This window comes from Canis lupus, chromosome X (assembly GCF_003254725.2).
Source record: "Canis lupus dingo isolate Sandy chromosome X, ASM325472v2, whole genome shotgun sequence".
NCBI classification, from domain to species: Eukaryota; Metazoa; Chordata; class Mammalia; order Carnivora; family Canidae; genus Canis; species Canis lupus.
Genome location: NC_064281.1, coordinates 93,728,353 through 93,746,300, shown reverse-complemented (window position 1 = coordinate 93,746,300; position 17,948 = coordinate 93,728,353). Strand labels below are relative to the sequence as shown.

Sequence of the window (17,948 nt, the reverse complement as noted above, 5' to 3'; positions counted from 1 at the left end):
ATAATTCTAAAAAGCTTAAGTAACTAAATAAATTAATTTATTTTATCTTCAAAGGGGTAGACTGGCCAGAGCAACTTTTTCCTAGATATGACTCCTGGGACAATAGAAACAAAATCTAAACAAAACTGATCAGACCATATCAAAATAAAAAGCATCTACAAGGCAAAGAAAACAATCACTGAAATTGAAAGGCAACATATGGAATGGGAGAAGATATTTCGAAGTGACATATCTGATAAAAGGTTACTATTCAAACAACAAAAAGAACTTCTACAATTCAACACTGAAAAAGGAAATAATCCAATTTGAAAAATGGCCAAGGACAGGAACAAACAATTCGCCAAAGAAGGTATTCATATAGCCAGAGGACACATGAAGAGATATTTATCATCACTTATCAAGAGGTAAATGCAAATCAAAACTACAAGGAGAAATCACATTACACTTGTCAGAAGGGCTAAAATTAACATTACAAGAAACCAGAGGTATTGGTGAGAATATGGAGAAAAAGAAACATTCATATACTGTTGATTACAACGAAAACTGGTAGAGGCATTGTGGAAAACAGTATGGAGGTTCCTCAAAAGTTTAAAAATAGAACCACACTAAGACCCAGCAATTACACTACTGGTTATTTACCCTAAGAATACAAAATCACAAATTCAAAGGGATACATGCATGCCTATGTTTATAGCAGCATTATTTACAATAATCAAGATATGGAAGAAGCACAAGATTCAAACAATTGATGAAAGGATTAAGAAGAATGGAATATATAATGGAATATGACTCAGCCATACAAAAGAATGAAATCTTGTCATTTGCAACAACATGGATGGAGCTAGAGAGTATTTGTTTTTTAAAGATTTTATTTATTCATGAGAGGCACAGAGAGAGAGGCAGAGACATAAGCAAAGGGAGGAAAAGCTCCATGCAAGGAGAACAATGTGCGACTTGATCCTGGGACTCCAGGACCACGACCTGAACCTAAGGCAGACACTCAACCACCGAGCAACCCAGGGATACCAGGAGCTAGAGGGTATTAGCCTAAGCAAAATAATTCAGAGAGTGACGACATGTGATTTCACTCACAGGTGGAATTTTGGAAAGAAAACAAACAAAGGGGAAAACAAAGAGAGAGAGAGAAAGAGACAAAACAAGAAGTAGCCTCTTAACTATAGAGAAGAATCTGATGGTCACCAGAGGGGAGAAGGGCTAGGGGATGGATTAAATAGGAGATGGGAAATGAGGAGATGAGGAGTGCACTTGTCATGATGATGTAGGGAAAGGTTGAATCGCTATATTGTAAACCTAAAACTAATATAACACTGTATGTTAACTAATTGGAATGAAAATTAAAACTTGAAAAAAGGGGTGGACAAAGCAGTATTAAAGAACTCTATTAAAAGGGCAGTCAATCCATACAGAACATTTTAAAGAACAATTGCTTTACATGGATTTATTTTACATCTCATACATTTTTGTTGTTGTTGGAAATCTATAGCTATATTTTGACAGAAAAATATTTTTATTTCATTGACTTTTAAACAGGAACTAATGCTTTATTTTTATTAGTCATTGAAACAAAGATGACTTCATTCTTTTTAACATATTAATATTATGAAACAGGTTAACAAGTTTTCTAACACGGCACTATCCTTGCTTCTCTTCACTGAATTATACTGCATTACTGTGCATTAATTTCTCAGAACAGGTGAGATATACTAAGTGAAATATATATATAGTGTGTGTGTGTGTGTGTGTGTGTGTGTGTAAGAGACAGAAATATAGGAAGAGCATTTCCTAGCAAGAATTTGGTATCAGGAATATGGATAAAAAATAATTAGGAAGTTTTCCACCACTATCTTTAGAAGTATTTAAATAATGTAGGAATTGCATATTTACAGATTGTTTGAAATAATTTCTAAAAAATTAATGGAATTCTGCATTTCCTCTTATATTTCATTTTAAACTAGATATTAACAATGCCTAAAACAAAAGATAAAATCATTGATAACCAAATCTTTGTTTCATAACACACACTTTTTTGAACTCTATCAAGAGGTAATAGTCATCAACAACTTCATCTTTTTTTTTTTTAAGTTTATATACCATTTATACAGATGGCTTTTATTTTTTTAAGTTTTTTTTTTTTTTTTTTTTTTTAATGATAGTCACACAGAGAGAGAGAGGCAGAGACATAGGCAGAGGGAGAAGCAGGCTCCATGCACCGGGAGCCCGACGTGGGATTCGATCCCAGGTCTCCAGGATCGCGCCCTGGGCCAAAGGCAGGCGCTAAACCGCTGCACCACCCAGGGATCCCCAACTTCATCTTTCTACTCTGCTATTCCTCACACAGCAGGAAGGAAACAGAGCTAAATGATAGGATAAATATGTCCAGATATTTCTATATCCGTATGTGGTAGCTAGTCTACAAATATTCTCCATCAACAAACCTTATCTCCCCAGTATTCAAAACCTTTGTGCAAATCTCATTTCTTGAATCTGTGTTGGTCCTATGACTTGCTTTCGACCTATATAATATATTAAAATGAGGATAAATGACATTTTAAACTCAGTTCAGAAGACTTAGGACTTCCACATGAATTTCACGTGTTTGCTCCCGTGAAACTCCATTCCGGTACCCAGCCACCACACATTGGAGAAGCTCAGCACTCAGAATTGCCATATGTACGTGCTATATTTAACAATCCCAACTGAGTCAACATCAACTCTCAGGCATATAATTACACCATATTGGATTTCAAAGACCAAGACTTGCCTTCAAATGACTCTAATTTTAGTCACCATTGACTACAAATACACGTGAGAAGGTCAGGTACATACCCAGTGAATGAACAATGTTGAAAAATAGATCAGTTAAATAAAATGATTTTTATGGGTTAGCTATCAGCTATTATATTATATAGATATAGATATTTATATAGATATACCTATATAGATATTTTACTTTTTATTTTTTAAAGATTATATTTATTTATTTAACAGACAAAGAATCAGAGAACAAGCAGGGGGAATGGCAGGCAGAGGGAGAGGGAAAAGTAAACTCCTAGCCGAACAAGGGAGCCTGATGCGGGGCTCCATCCCAGGACTCCAGGATCGCGACCTGAGCAGAAGGCAGATGCCCAACCAACTTAGTCAACCAAGTGCCCCTATATATTTTACATTTTAGAAGAATCATATTAATGGTATTAATAACCAAGCAAAAAGTAATGTCAGTGTTATTTTAACATTTGTAAAAAAGACATGCACTTCATACATTTTTTTTAAGAATTTTGTTTAGTTATGAGTTGAAAAATGATTCACACATAATGATATTTTCGTATAATACCCCACTTTCTTCCTGAAAGGAAATATATTTACCTTTATTAGCTGCTGATGCTTCTGCCTACATATCTCTAACTATGAAGATATAGCAGGTCCTAGCATTCTAGCGTTTTTTCCAAAATATCACAGATGAAAATCATTCTGTAATCACCACCGGACTTTGAGGCCCTCTACATGCTGTAGTTATGCCCATTTCGAACAAAACTGATAAACTACAATTACAAACTCTATACCGCATAAATCATAAAGAATTACTGGTCTTTAGTTTCCCTGTGAACAAGAATCTTCTAATTAATGTCATAAAAAAGGGTACTCTAAAGCACAGCTGCTTTTTCTACTTTATATTCTCACATTTAGTCTCACTCAGACTGGTAGTAGCAGGTGACATTTAAAAATTCAAGAACCAGAAATAGGCAACTTACCATACCCGTCTCCTACTTCTAGGACCAATATTTGCTCAAAAAACCTAAAACATTTATAATTAGTTTTTGTTTGCTTATACTTCTCTTCCTCTGCATTGCGTACCAAAAATTGAAAACAACATTTCTGTTGCACACTGAGTAAAATTCAATAGATGCACAAATGGTGAAGTCAAAAATCAAGAGTCATAGATGAGGAATTTTGATATAATTGAATGTGAAACATCTCATCTCAGGCAAATGGCTTTCCTTTAACATACACAAATTTAATAGCAGAGGGTATTCTGAATTGCAAAATGCAATCTTTGCAAGTATGTGCAAAATTAGATACATTTTGTCAACGTACTGTAACTTTCATTCAAGACGGAAATTTCTTCTATTTTTGACTGGTCTGTGTGATATAATTTACATCGAAGAAGTTTATCCCAATACACAAACACTAAGTTAATAGGCTTAGCTATGTAACAACCACCATTCAAATAAAAGTGCAGTGTTCAAAAAGCTAGCAAAATAAATTTATAAGACAAAGGGAAAACCAAATAAAGAAATAAAATAGGGCACATGTTGTAGAAAGGGGGTTGGTAAAAACAAACAAACAAAAAACAGAAACAAGGAAAAATGAAACCAGAACACTATCAACTACTGGCAGGTAGCTTCAACAAAGCAGTCTGACACAATCTCTAAGAATTTGGAGCAATAGATGGAAAGCTGAGTTTCCACACAAGAGTTGAGACTCAATATTTTCCCACATTTTGGAATCACCATTCAATCCCCCGGCAGCTGTCTAATTTAGTTCACGGTAAGTCCAAATACAGTTAAGATTTTTTATCTATATAACATTAAACATGTTAATAGTTTATACCTTCATCACTAAAAACATTTTCAAAAATAAGCAATTTCATACTCTTGTCATACAGTACTGATCACAAGAGATACAAAAGAAATTGAAATCCGATGCCCAAATATATTCATGACCAATATAACTTCCTTTCACCTGAATTCTAAAACAGAAATTTTGTTTGAAGACCAAAACTTATTCTCAATTTTAATATAACTAAATATTAATGAAAACAAAGATTTTCTTTAATATTTATAATAACTCGTTCCTCAATATAGGATAAAGAAGTTTGGATTCTAAAATCACATAACTCTGACTACCAGCATATATTGCCCAAGGTTGGAACTCCATTTCAAATTGAACTTATCACTGGTTATAACTTAAGCCACTCACTCTTGATATGACTCTGACATCTATTAATTTCAAGTTACAGAAATGATAAGGGCAATTGTGACCAAGTAGTAGAAGTGATTGTACATGTGATTTTGGGGTTTTTTGGTTAGTTTTGTTTGTGAAATGCCCTCACATAATTACATATATATATAAATTTAGAAAATGGAAACGAATCAAAGGAGTTATCAAGGGCATGTGAGAGAGGCAGGAACTCTGGAAAACAGGCCACAGCAAAAAATAAATATTAAAAAACATTTGTTTGGGGCACCTGGGTGGCTCAGCAGTTGAGTGTCTGCCTTTGGCTCGGGTCATGATCTCAGGGTCCTGGGATACAGTCCCGCATCAGGCTCCCGACAGGGAGCCTGCTTCTCTGCCTATGTCTCTGCCTCTCTCTCTGTGTCTCCCATGAATAAATAAGTAAAATTTTAGAATAAATAAATAACTGAAATAAAAAACATTTGGTCCAAATACCAGTTAGTCGTTTGGGTAAGACTGTAACTTTGTGTGTGCATAATTTTCAAAATACACTTACATACATTGTATAATGGACCTCTCCAACAAATTTTGCAATAGATAGGAGGCAACAAAAAGACCTAAGAAGACTCCTGTAAGTTTCCAAACACAAGGGCATATTCCATTCTTCCAATTATAATTCAGTCATATACATTACTGTCATGATTACACAATTATAGAACATACTTAAATATATTATCTTTTTTTTAAAGATTTTATTTATTTATTCATGAGAGACACAGAGTGAGAGAGAGAGAGGCAGAGACACAGGCAGAGGGAGAAGCAGGCTCCATGCAGGGAGCCCAACGCGGGACTCGATTGCGGGTCTCCAGGATCACAATCTGGGCTGAAGGGGGCGCTAAACCGCTGGGCCACCAGGGCTGCCCTTAAATATATTATCTTGATAGAGGGTGCATCTATATGGTTTCCCAACTCATTCCACAAGATCTATGCAACCGAGTCAGGCCAGAAATATAAATATCTGAATTCCCCTGGAGTGGCTGTTATGACCAAAGGTAGCAAAATAATGTTAAAACATTTTTCCCCTTTCAGGTCTGTTTCAGTAGAGCTCAATTTGAAACATGAGGAGAAGATATTGATTAGGCTCCTGGGAGAATAACACTGATTCTGCACAGTTTAGGTGTACAAATAACAGAATTCATTTTACCATATCCCAAACTCCAAAGGCCAATTTCATCATTATTATGTTCTAAACAATCCATATTTCTCTGTCAAAGCAGCCCCAGAGAACATTTAGTCAGTTACAACTATCCCTTATAAGGACAGCCAGACTATAGAACTCCAAGAAAATGGTCAGACAGGACTGAATTCAAATGTTTAGAAGGACTGACCCCTTACTGAGAAAATGGGGCCCACAGAAATCTTTTCCCGCTCCCTGGAACGCGGATTTCAGCTGACATGACACATGCTTTTCTTCTTGGGTAGCCATTCCAGACCTTATCACATTCTGGCACCCAGGGACCTCGCAAAAGATTTTAGAAGTTCTACACAAAAATAGCTATGTTTGTTTTATTCACCATAGTATCAGTATTTAACAAAAGAATAAATAAATGAACGACTGAATGTGTCTGATATCCAATAGATTTCAGAAGTTAGCCTCAAAATGTGTCCATCTAAGAGTCGTGTTTAATGCAAAACGAGGACCTAGAAAATGAAGCACTGGTTAGGGATGAGTAGGGAATTGAATTGGCCTGTACTGCGTACAAGCGATGTGCTGAGCATTGTGTATGTCAATTTACGGGGGAATTTCAATTAATCCTCACAACACCTCTATGAGGTAATTAATAGTATTATGTGAAGATGGCAAAATAAACAAAAATTGCAGGAAAGTTTGTGTATTTTATGCGATTCTGCAATTCACTTCGTTTTTTTCTCCCACTGCAATGACAATAGAAATAACTAGGCCGGGTTAACTTTCGAAAAATGAGGGGAGACACATTTGGAAATGAATACATCAACATAATAAAAATGTTGCAGGCATCTTGTTAAGCCCCTCAAAATGTCCATGAGAAAATACTAGCTTCATTTCACAGGTGAACAAAGGAAGACTCAGAGAATTTCAGTAACTTCTCTAGAATACTTCAGTTCTAAGTGGTGAATCTAAAATTCAAATACAGGTCATTCTGACTCCACACCTTACCTCAAATTTGCACTGTAATCTGCATCCTCTTTATCATCAGTAGTTCTACTTTCTATTCAAAATACTTACTCTAAAAGCAGCTTTCTTAAGATTTAATTCATGTACCATAAAACTTGCCTATTTAAGGTGTGCAATTCAATGGTATTTTAAAAGGGTTGACCAATCATAAATCACAATCTAATTTTAAAACATGTTTGTTCCCCGAAAAGGAAACTCCATATCCATTGGCAATCTCAAGCATGTTTTAATTCTACTCTAAGAAAATCATCATTCCATGATCGACTCTGCAATCAAACAACATTGTAATTATTTACAGTGGAGGATGAACAGAGTAACGTTGGGATAATTATCTTTTTCCCTTATTACTCTCGTGTCACCAGCTCTGGGTATGCATCATAAGCCTCTTATTAATCTACAAGCTGATAAATAGTCATAGGATAGTTTCTTAAAGAATTCTAATATGACAAATATCACTGGACCAACAAGGCTGATATAGAATAACACATTAGAGGAAGAGTGAGAACTGTTTTAACCATCTGCAAATCATGGTCCACCTTCTCTCAGAGCACAGCCTTCCTAGTTTACTTAGAAACCATAGAACAAAAAAAAAAAAAAGAAAGAAACCATAGAACACCAAAGAAGGTTTTGATGGTGAAACTATGGAGTAGGAGGATTGCAGAGGGGATGGGTTTAATCCACCTAAAACTCAGAGCATTGCATGAAAATATAAAGGAACTTTGGACAGCTGAGGAGGAGATCAAGGGCACTGGGCACGTAAAAAAGTGAAAATACCAAGAGCAGTAAGAGAATAACGCCAAAAAGAAACTTTGGTAACCAAACAATTATCCTTTTCAATGGCACTGGACACAACTACCAATGAGAAAATGAAACTCCCTTTCACTCTACTAACAAATGTGGTCCACAAACTTCATTTTTGGAAACACCGGCTTAGAGGTCTCATCTAGGGGAAAACGCTTTCTTATTTTTTTCCTTCTTTTTTTAAATATTTTATTTATTTAATCATGAGACAGAGAGAGGTAGAGATACAGGCAGAGGGAGAAGCCTATAGGGAGCCTTATGTGGAACTCGATCCCAGGACCCTGGGATCACAACCTGAGCCAAAGGCAGACGCTAAACTACTGAGCCACCCTGGTGCCCCCATTTCTTTCTTTCTTCCACTTAATTGGGGTAAACAAGATTGATACTGTGGTATAATTAAATAAGTAGCACTTATAGCTTATTACACACTTGTAAACTGCAAAACCAAACAAATATTAGACAGAACCTGTTGGGGAACTGCTTATTCATCACATGGAGTCTGCTTTCTCAGTTATTACTGCCACCTCTGCTCAATTTATAAGCAGTCCCTCAGACAAAACTGATAAATTTGCTTCTATATTTTCACTGTCACATTGTATGCTTCCCCAAACCCTCAAAGTACAGACAATATTCATAAAAAACATAGACCTATAGTTATAGCCCATTAAAAGAAGAGAGTAACAAGTTTTTCATTAACTAAAATCAATAACATGCACCACTGCAATTTGCCATCATTGCAAAACCATACTGCATTACAATCAGAAATTATAAAATATTGTAACTTCTACAAAGTCACAGAGGTAACCAAAATTAGAGCAGTAAACTAGTGTGTGGTATGAAATCAATGGAATCATTGAGCTTCAAATCCCACGTACATTTTTTATATCAAAAAGATACGATTTACACAGAGAATACTTAACACCAATAAGTGATGACCACTTCTTAACCTGACAATGGAAACTGTGAAATATTCTATTTCCTATTTGACCTCAATCGAAATTAGGAAATTTATGAACATATTTATTTTATTATTTTATTTTTTATTAAAGATTTTATTTATTTATTCATGAGAGACAGAGAGAGAGAGAGAGGCAAAGACACAGGCAGAGGGAGAGGTAGGCTCCATGGAGGAAGCCCGACGTAGGACTCGATCCCAGATCTCCAGGATCAGGCCCTGGGCTGAAGGTGGCGCTAAACCGCTGAGCTACCCAGGTTTCCTGAACATATTTATTTTAGAAAAAAATAATTCCAAGTGTTTTTCCTTTACTAGCAGAGAAATCTCCTAGAAGACAAACAGAAAAGATGAAAGACAGATCTCTCCCCAAAACCTACTATAGCTATGTAATCCCCATCACAAAAGGTCTCCCTCATTGGAATAATAAAAGCTGAAAGTAATCTTGAGGGAACAATTTGAAAAAGGGCTGTTGAAAATGATACAACATATCAGCACCTGGCTGGCTAAGATGGTACAACATGTAACTCTTGATTTAGACTTTGTGAGTTCAAGCTCAACATTGGGTCTAAGATTATTAAATAAAAAAAAATGTATATTTGAGTATATGTGAAAAACTCCTAATCAATTACTATTGTCCAAATGCCCAGTAGTGCTTTTGGGAAAAAAAAAAGTCTAGTTTCAGGGATCTCACCTCATTGTGACATGCCCTATTACGTATCTAGTTATAATTAGCATCTTTTATTATAACACATAAAATATTCTCAGGGATTACCAAGTATGACAGCAATTCTAGTTGCTTAATATTTGTTATTTCATTAATCTGCCACTCCTATGTTTAGCAAATAACTTACTTTCCAGATGAGGAAAACAAACATTACATATACGCATATATATACAAAGACCTAATATATATATAATTTTATCTATAAACATAGAACTATAGCCAAGGGCAACCTCTAACATACACCTTCCAGATACTAGGGTGCAGAAAGACATGAGTTTTATTGTTGGAGAATCTATTGATTCTAGATAAAGCAATTAATAGAACAGAATGATACTTTCCATGATACAACATATTGAAAACATGCAGGCCTCAAACTAAGTGTGAGCATGACTGATTTTCCTTTTCATTTAAATAAAATTCTTACACATGGACACTCTCTAATTCCATTGGTATTCAAAAACATGTATGTCTGGTAACATAGCCATACAATAGAGATTTTTCCTTATTCTTTGCTTTGCTTTACAAATTGCTTTAAATTTTTATAGGATGGTAAATTAGAACAGTATTTCAAAACATTTTACTGATCCATAGTTGACATTAAACCTAAACAATAGGGCACCCCAGCTGGCTTAGCTGTTTAGCGCCTGCCTTCGGCCCAGGGCCTGATCTTAGAGTCCCAGGATCGAGTTCCACGTCGGGCTCCCTTCATGGAGGCTGCTTCTCCCTCTGCCTGTGTCTCTGCCTCTCTCTGTGTGTCTCTCATTAATAAATAAATAAAATCTTAAAAAAATAAACCTAAACAATATTATCCTTTTTATAGACTTTTGGCGATAGTATACAACCAGGATTAGGCACATGAATATGAATATAAGAGTCACAGCCATAAGAATGAGCCCCGCCTTAAATTCTGTACCTCAACTCACACTACTCCTGTCCCTGCAAGAAGGTAATTACACTGTAAAATTCTTGGAGACTTTTGGTAATTAATAAAGAGAAGTGATCCTAACTGTTTTTCTACTATCGAATAAGCATCATACCTGTAGATATTTCCATTATTTCACCAAAAGTAAAAATATGCTTTGAATACTTAAGTAGGAAAACATGAGTTTTATGGAGGCATTAATATCCTATTCATTTAGTCTCCAAATCTGAGAGAAAGCTGGTAATAGAACTCTGGTAATCGTTCAGCTTATCTTTGGAACAAGTAATTTTTTTCCTTCACATGACAATGAATAAATGTATGTTGAAAAAACCACAAATCATTAACATCATGAACAATTAATCCCATGCCTCCACCAAATGAAGAAAGTAATTCAAACTAGTTTGAGGTCTCTCCCAGAAGATGAACAGTCTTGAACATAGAAACATTGGCAAAATTTGAGTATGGTAAGCAATTTCTGCTTATCAGAGCAGAATTTCATCACCAGGTAACTGAATTAATGAGTTCCTAACTCTATAAAAAAAATGTCCCCATATGATTATACTCAAGGTCAGCAGTGATATGTTAAAGGTACCGACAATTCATTACCTAAGGAATCTAGTTTTGAATTCAGTTTTTTACTTTCATGATTACGTATCAGAATTACTGGCAGAAATCAATTTTAGAAAATGAAATCGAGAGATACTATTATAAAGCACCCTGGACATTTCTAAGTTGCCCACTTGTGAACTTATCTTTAAAAGAATAAGCACAAGGAAAAAAGAGTCCTTGAAATATATATAACCAGTTAATAGAAATAATGCTAGCAAATGGGGCAGCCCCGGTGACTCACTGGTTTAGTGCTGCCTTTGGCCCAGGGTGTGATCCTGGAGACCTAGGATTGAGTCCCACGTCAGGCTCCCTGCATGGAGCTTGCTTCTCCCTCTGCCTGTGTGTCTGCCTCTCGTTCTCTCATTAATAAATAAATACAATTTAAAAACTAATAATGTTAGTAAATAAAAAACCTAGGTCATTAATTTTTTTAAATTTTATTTATTTATTCATGAGAGACACAAAGGCAGAGGGAGAAGCAAGCTCCTAGAGGTAGCTTGATGTGGGACTTGATCCCGGGAATCTGGGACCACGCCCTGAGCCAAAGGCAAATGCTCAACTGCTCAGCCACCCAGGCGAACGCATATGTGATTAAAACTAATAAACACAAATATGCATCTTTTTGCACTTGAGCATATACTGAGACGTAATACAGAAATGATATGCTTGAGAATGTGTTCCAATGTCAAACCAGAATAAAAAAAACTAAACATTCATGTCAAGAATCGCGCTACAAGAGTCATTGAAGAGATTCATATGTTAGGATAAATATTATGATAAAAAATGTCCAAGTAACTTCAGGTAGTACAGAATGCCATTTTAAATATAAAACCTATTCATTTAATATTACATGCGAAAAATGTGCTTCAAATATCCTTCTGCCTTATTTTTTTTCCTTCTGCCTTATTAAGTGGAAGCAAGTGAATATAACTATTAAATTTTCAAGCCTTTCTAAATTTAAAGATCATGTGAAAGTCATTTTGTCCATTACCCAGGATATGTGGAAACAGATAATATGATGTTTTGTAGTAAATATGTACCTGCCTGCAAAATACGATATATTTTATTTTATTTTATTACAGCTCTCCAATTAGTTTTTCCTGTATTTTGTTTCTGCTAAAACTAAAGGCATGTCAAAATAAAAGGTGATTCAGGGTCCTAGTTAGTCAAGTTCTCATTAAAGTTGTTATAAAAGTAATTTAATTTAGTATATTTATGTTACCAGGAAATCTTTTTTTTTTTTTTTTTTTTTTTTGTCACCAGGAAATCTTATGTAAAAACACCACAAATACGTAATTGTTCATTTGTTTCTTAGGTACTTCCCTAGGAGATCAGAAAGAATTATTTTACAGACAATACAGTATCAAAATTAACTACCAATTTTAAAACATGAGACCATTAGGATTAGAAAAGCTCCTGAAGATTGTATAGCCTAACAACCCCTTGTATAGAGGAAACATGGAGCCAGAGAGAAATGAATAATCCAAAAAATATTTAGGACAAAACTCAGCCGAAGTGAGGGGCAGCTGGGTGGCTCAGTCCCTTACGCATTCTACCCTTGATTCTTCTTTTTTTTTTTTTTTTAAAGATTTTATTTATTTATTCATGAAAGACACACAGAGAAAGAGAGGCAGAGACACAGGCCGAGGGAGAAGCAGGCCCCATGCAGGGAGCCTGATGCGGCACTCCATCCCAGGACCCCGGGATCATGCCCTGAGCCCAAGGCACACGCTCAACTGCTGAGCCACCCAGGAGTCCCTCCCAGGCGACCTTCTCGATGGGTTTACTAAAGACCGTAGTTCTTCTACAGTTGTAAATCGTGGCCAATAGCTTTCCTTGGCCATGATACTCACTGTGTCATGTCATTTTCTAGTCTCCTACATGTTTGGTCCATGACCTCAGTGAAGTTTGCTGGTTGCAGAATTCCCTGTAGCAGCCAGTGCACATCCCTATATGTGGGGCTACAAACTGAAAATGCTGTGGAGCATTTCTGTGAGTCTTTCTGGGCATGGAAAAAGAAGTCTTTAAATGACTAATAGCAGGGTGCCTGGCTGGCTCAGTTGCTGGAGCATATGACTCTTGATCTTGGGGTTGTGAGTTTGAGCCCCATGTTGGGTGTAGAGATTACTTAAAAATAAAATCTTTTTTTTTTTTTTTGAGAGAGTGAGACAGAGTGTGCTGGGGTTGGGTGGTGTGCAGAGGGGGGGGAGAGAGAGAGAGAGAGAGAGAGAGAGAGAGAGAGAGAGAATCTTAAGCAGCCTATATGCCCAGCATGGAGCCTCGGGTGGGCCTCAATCTCATGACCCTGAGATAATGGACCATCTCATCACCCTGAGATAATGGACCTTAGCCGAAATCAAGAGTTGGATGCTTAACCAACTGAGCCACCCAGGTGCCCCAAAAGTAAAATCTTAAAAAAAAAAAAAAAAAAAAGACTAATATCGTCTAGTGAGAAAGGCAAGTGGATTACCTGGGAGGCCCAAATAGCTTCTCTATGGCATCAGCTTCACAGGTGATCTGAATAGGAAGAGCAGGAGAGCAGGTTTTCCTTATACAGAATACCTTGGCCATATCATGGGTTTGGTTCAGACCACTGCATAAAATAAATATCACAAGAAAGTGAGTCAAATAAGTTTTTTGATTTCCTGGTGCATATAAAAGTTATGTTTATAATATACTGTGGTCTATTAAGCGCACAATAGCAGTGTGTTTAAAAAACAATGTACATATCTTAATTTTAAAATACTTTATTGCTAAAAAAAAAGCTCACTGAGTTTTCAGTTGAGTTGAAATCTCTGATCACAGATCACCATAAAAATACAGTATTTTAAAATTTTCATCATTATGAGAATTACCAAATGTGACACGGAGACACAAAGTAAGCAAATGCTCTGGAAAGATGGTGCCAATAGATTTGTTCAATGCAGGGTTGCCACAAACCTTCAATTTGTAAAATATGCAGTATCTATGAAACACAATAAAGTATCTGTAAAGCACAAAAAATGCAGGTATGCCCATTGAGACAAAAATGTTCGATTATATAAAGCACTTTGCTTTCTTTTCTCATGTTGATATTTATCAGGCCTAACATTATTTTTGTCTTTTTCAACATGGCCAATGCAGCCTCTCTATCCTGTTGCCTTTATACAGAGACATGATCTTTTATCCAAATTCCCAATTCTGTATTTCTTTCTTTTTAATATTTTATTTATTTCTTCATGAGAGACACAGAAAGAGAGAGGCAGAGACATAGGCAGGGGGAGAAGCAGGCTCCATGCAGGGAATACGATGTAGGACTTGATCCTGGGACTCCAGGATCACACCCTGGGCTGAAAGCAGATACTCAACCACTGAGCCACCCAGAAGCCCCCTACTTTTGATTTTGGCTCAGGTCATGATCTCATGAGTCAAGGGATGGAGGCTGCATCAACTGCGCACTCTGCAGGGAGTCTGCGTGAAAGATTCTCTCCCTTTACCCCTCCTGGCATTCCTTCTCCATCTTGCTCTCAGCGCTCTCTAGATCTATAAAATAAATCAATAAAAATCAATTGAATTGAAACTGACAACCTGGCATGTCACTATCGAGATCATGTCCTATCACAACCCACATCCAAAAAAAGAAAATACTTCGAACACTGACACAGTCAAAAAATAAGGTGGTAACTCTATCAAGATCGGGACTTCAATATACATGAAAGAAATATATTCTCAAAGTCATTGGTACCTTTACAAAATCAACTCTCCTGTCACATTTCAATGGTGATATCTGACGTTCTGTCATGATTTTCTGGACATGGCAGGCACATGAAAAAGTTTCGCTTTCTCCATCACATCCAGAAACACTGTAACATTAGCAACCTTAAACAAACTTGTCTGTGTTTTCCCATAAAATACCATACAGTTTTTAAAGTATACTACAGGGATCCCTGGGTGGCGCAGCGGTTTGGCGCCTGCCTTTGACCCAGGGCGCGATCCTGAAGACCCGGGATCGAATCCCACGTCAGGCTCCCGGTGCATGGAGCCTGCTTCTCCCTCTGCCTGTGTCTCTGCCTCTCTCTCTCTCTCTCTGTGACTATCATAAATAAATAAAAATTAAAAAATAAATAAATAAATAAATAAAGTATACTACAAAATAAATAAGCAAATAACACAAAGTTCTCATTAATTGTACCTTACAATTTCCCAAACTATTTACATCTTACATTAGTGTGTTACATTTACTATAATTAAGGAACCACTACTTATAGATTATTAACTGAGAACACAATTTGCATTTACATTAAATTTAACTCTCTGTTGTATGGTTCTATGTGTTGTGAAAAAAGCAAAAATGAACTGTCCACCATTTCGATATCTTACAGGGTAATTTCAGAACCCCCCAAATTCCTCCGTGCTGCATCTAATCCAACCTCTCCTCTTCCCTCTGGAATGCTGTAGTTTTGCATCTTCCAGAACGTCATATTAGCTGGAACCATACAACATATATGTTACATTTGCACAATTATTTCTTTAGCTAAGTAGTATGCATTTAAGATCCACCCATATCTTTTCACAGCTGAATGGGTCAGTTCTTCGTATCACTGAATAATATTCCACCTTAGGAATATACCATTGTTCATTTATCTATGCACATATTGAGGGGTATCTGTATTGATTTTACTTTTTGCAAATAATGAATAAAAAGACTGTGACTATTGAAACTCAGGTGTTTTGTGGGGTTTTCTTTTTTTGTATATGAAAATTTATTGTCACGTTTTCACCATCAAAACTTCTGATCTTGGTCTTTCCTTCTTGCCTTTGTATAAGCCAAAAGAGAGACATTGGCTACTTTGACAACCTTAAAGAGAACTCCAGGAATATCACCGACAACATCACCTTAGGGACCAAATCCAGTAACCAGAACCTCATCATTTCCAACAATAAAATTCAAACAACCATCATTGGGTACAAAGGCTGTGATTTTTTTTTTTTTTTTTTTTTTTTTTTTTTTTTTTGCCATTCTTATCAGTTGGACCCTGACACACTTCCTGAAGGCAGAATTTGGTTGTTTAGATTCAACCCCTACTTTTTCCCATACAATTCCTTTTGCATGAGAAGCGCCTCCAAAAGGGTTGGGCTTCAGGACTGTGCCCAAATCGACTTTCTTGTACTGTTTATCATGCCACTTCTGTCTCGACAGTGGCTGTGGATCTTCCTGGGTGTATGGAGACCATGATATTTGCCCATCCTCCCAGAGCCAAGGGCCTGAGCAAAAGAGAGAAGCAGGGCAGGAAGGAGCCACCAACACACAGGTTTTTGAACAGACCTAAGTTTTTAGGTAAACAGGGTAAATAGAAGTACAAATGACAGATCATACGGTCAGATTGACAGTACTTTGTATGAAACTGAGAAATTCACTTCCTCTATGGGTGGACATGCTGTGTTCTGACCAGTAATGAGAGTCCCTGTTGCTTAGTATGCTAAACGACATTTGGTATTGCAAATTTTTATATTGTCATTCTAACAAGGATGTAATGGTTTCACATTGTTACTTTCATTTGCACTACCCTAATTATATATGATAATGACCATAATTTCATATGATGTTTGTTTCTAGATATTTTCTTTCGTGAAGTATCTGTCAGAATGACCACCTATTTTCGACCTAGAGTATCTGATTTCTCATTCTTGAGTTTTAAGGAATCTTTTTATATTTTAGATTCATGTCCTTTAGCAGGTATGTGCTTTCCAGATTTTTAATTTTCATTCTCTTAATCTCTGACAAAATACAAATTCGTGGGGCACCTGAGTGGTTCAGTCAGTTACTCGTGTGCCTTCACCTCAGGACAAGATCCCAGGGTCATGGAATCTAGCCACTGCAGGGAACCTGCTTCTCCTCCCTCTGCAGAACCCCTGCTTCTACTCTCTGACTCTCTCATAAATAAATAAATAAATAAATAAATAAATAAATAAATAAATAAAACCTTTAAAACATATAGATGTATTTATATGTATTAAAAATTTTATATATATATATATATAAATTCTTAAATCTCATAAAGTCCAAAATGCCATTTTTTCCCTTACATACATTATTTTTTCCTTACATACATTTTGATTTTGGTGGTGTACTGAAAACTCACTGCCAAATCTAAGGGCACATAATTTTTCCTCCGTGCCATCTTCTAGAAAACTTGTAGATTTCCATTTTACATTAAAGTCTATGATCCAATAAAATAAAATAAAATAAAGTCTATGATCCATTCGGAGTTAATTTTTTTAAGTGTAAGGTCTGTGTAAACATTTTTTTAATTGGCATACACATTTCCTATTTTTCCAATAAAATTAGTCAAATGATTATTCTTTCAACACTGTAAAGCCTTTGCTCTTTTCTTAAAGAGCACTTGGCATTATTTGGATGGGTCCATTCTTGACCTAAAAACTCTTAATTCATGTCTTTGTCAATCTTCAATATTGTGTTGGCTGGTCTAGTTTCTATTTTCCATATAAACTGTAAAATCAGGTTGTTGATATCCACAGAATAACTAGAAGGGATTTAGGTTTTTGATTACAGTGGAACTGTAGATCAGGTTGAGAAGAATTGAAACCTTAATAATATTCTCTTCTGATTTGTGGATTTCGAATATCTCTGTATTTATTTAGATGTAGTATGAAATCATTCAGCAGGGTTTTATAGAGTTCCCCTAAAAGATCCTATAAATTCTCTTAGATTTATAACTATTTCTTTTTAAAATTTTTTCAAAGATTT

General features: G+C 36.0%; 1 pseudogene; it reads right to left on the bottom strand.

Moving 5' to 3' along the window:
• Positions 1-15,948: 15,948 nt before the first annotated feature.
• Positions 15,949-16,426, bottom strand: LOC112649091 (40S ribosomal protein S23-like; annotated as a pseudogene).
• Positions 16,427-17,948: the final 1,522 nt, after the last annotated feature.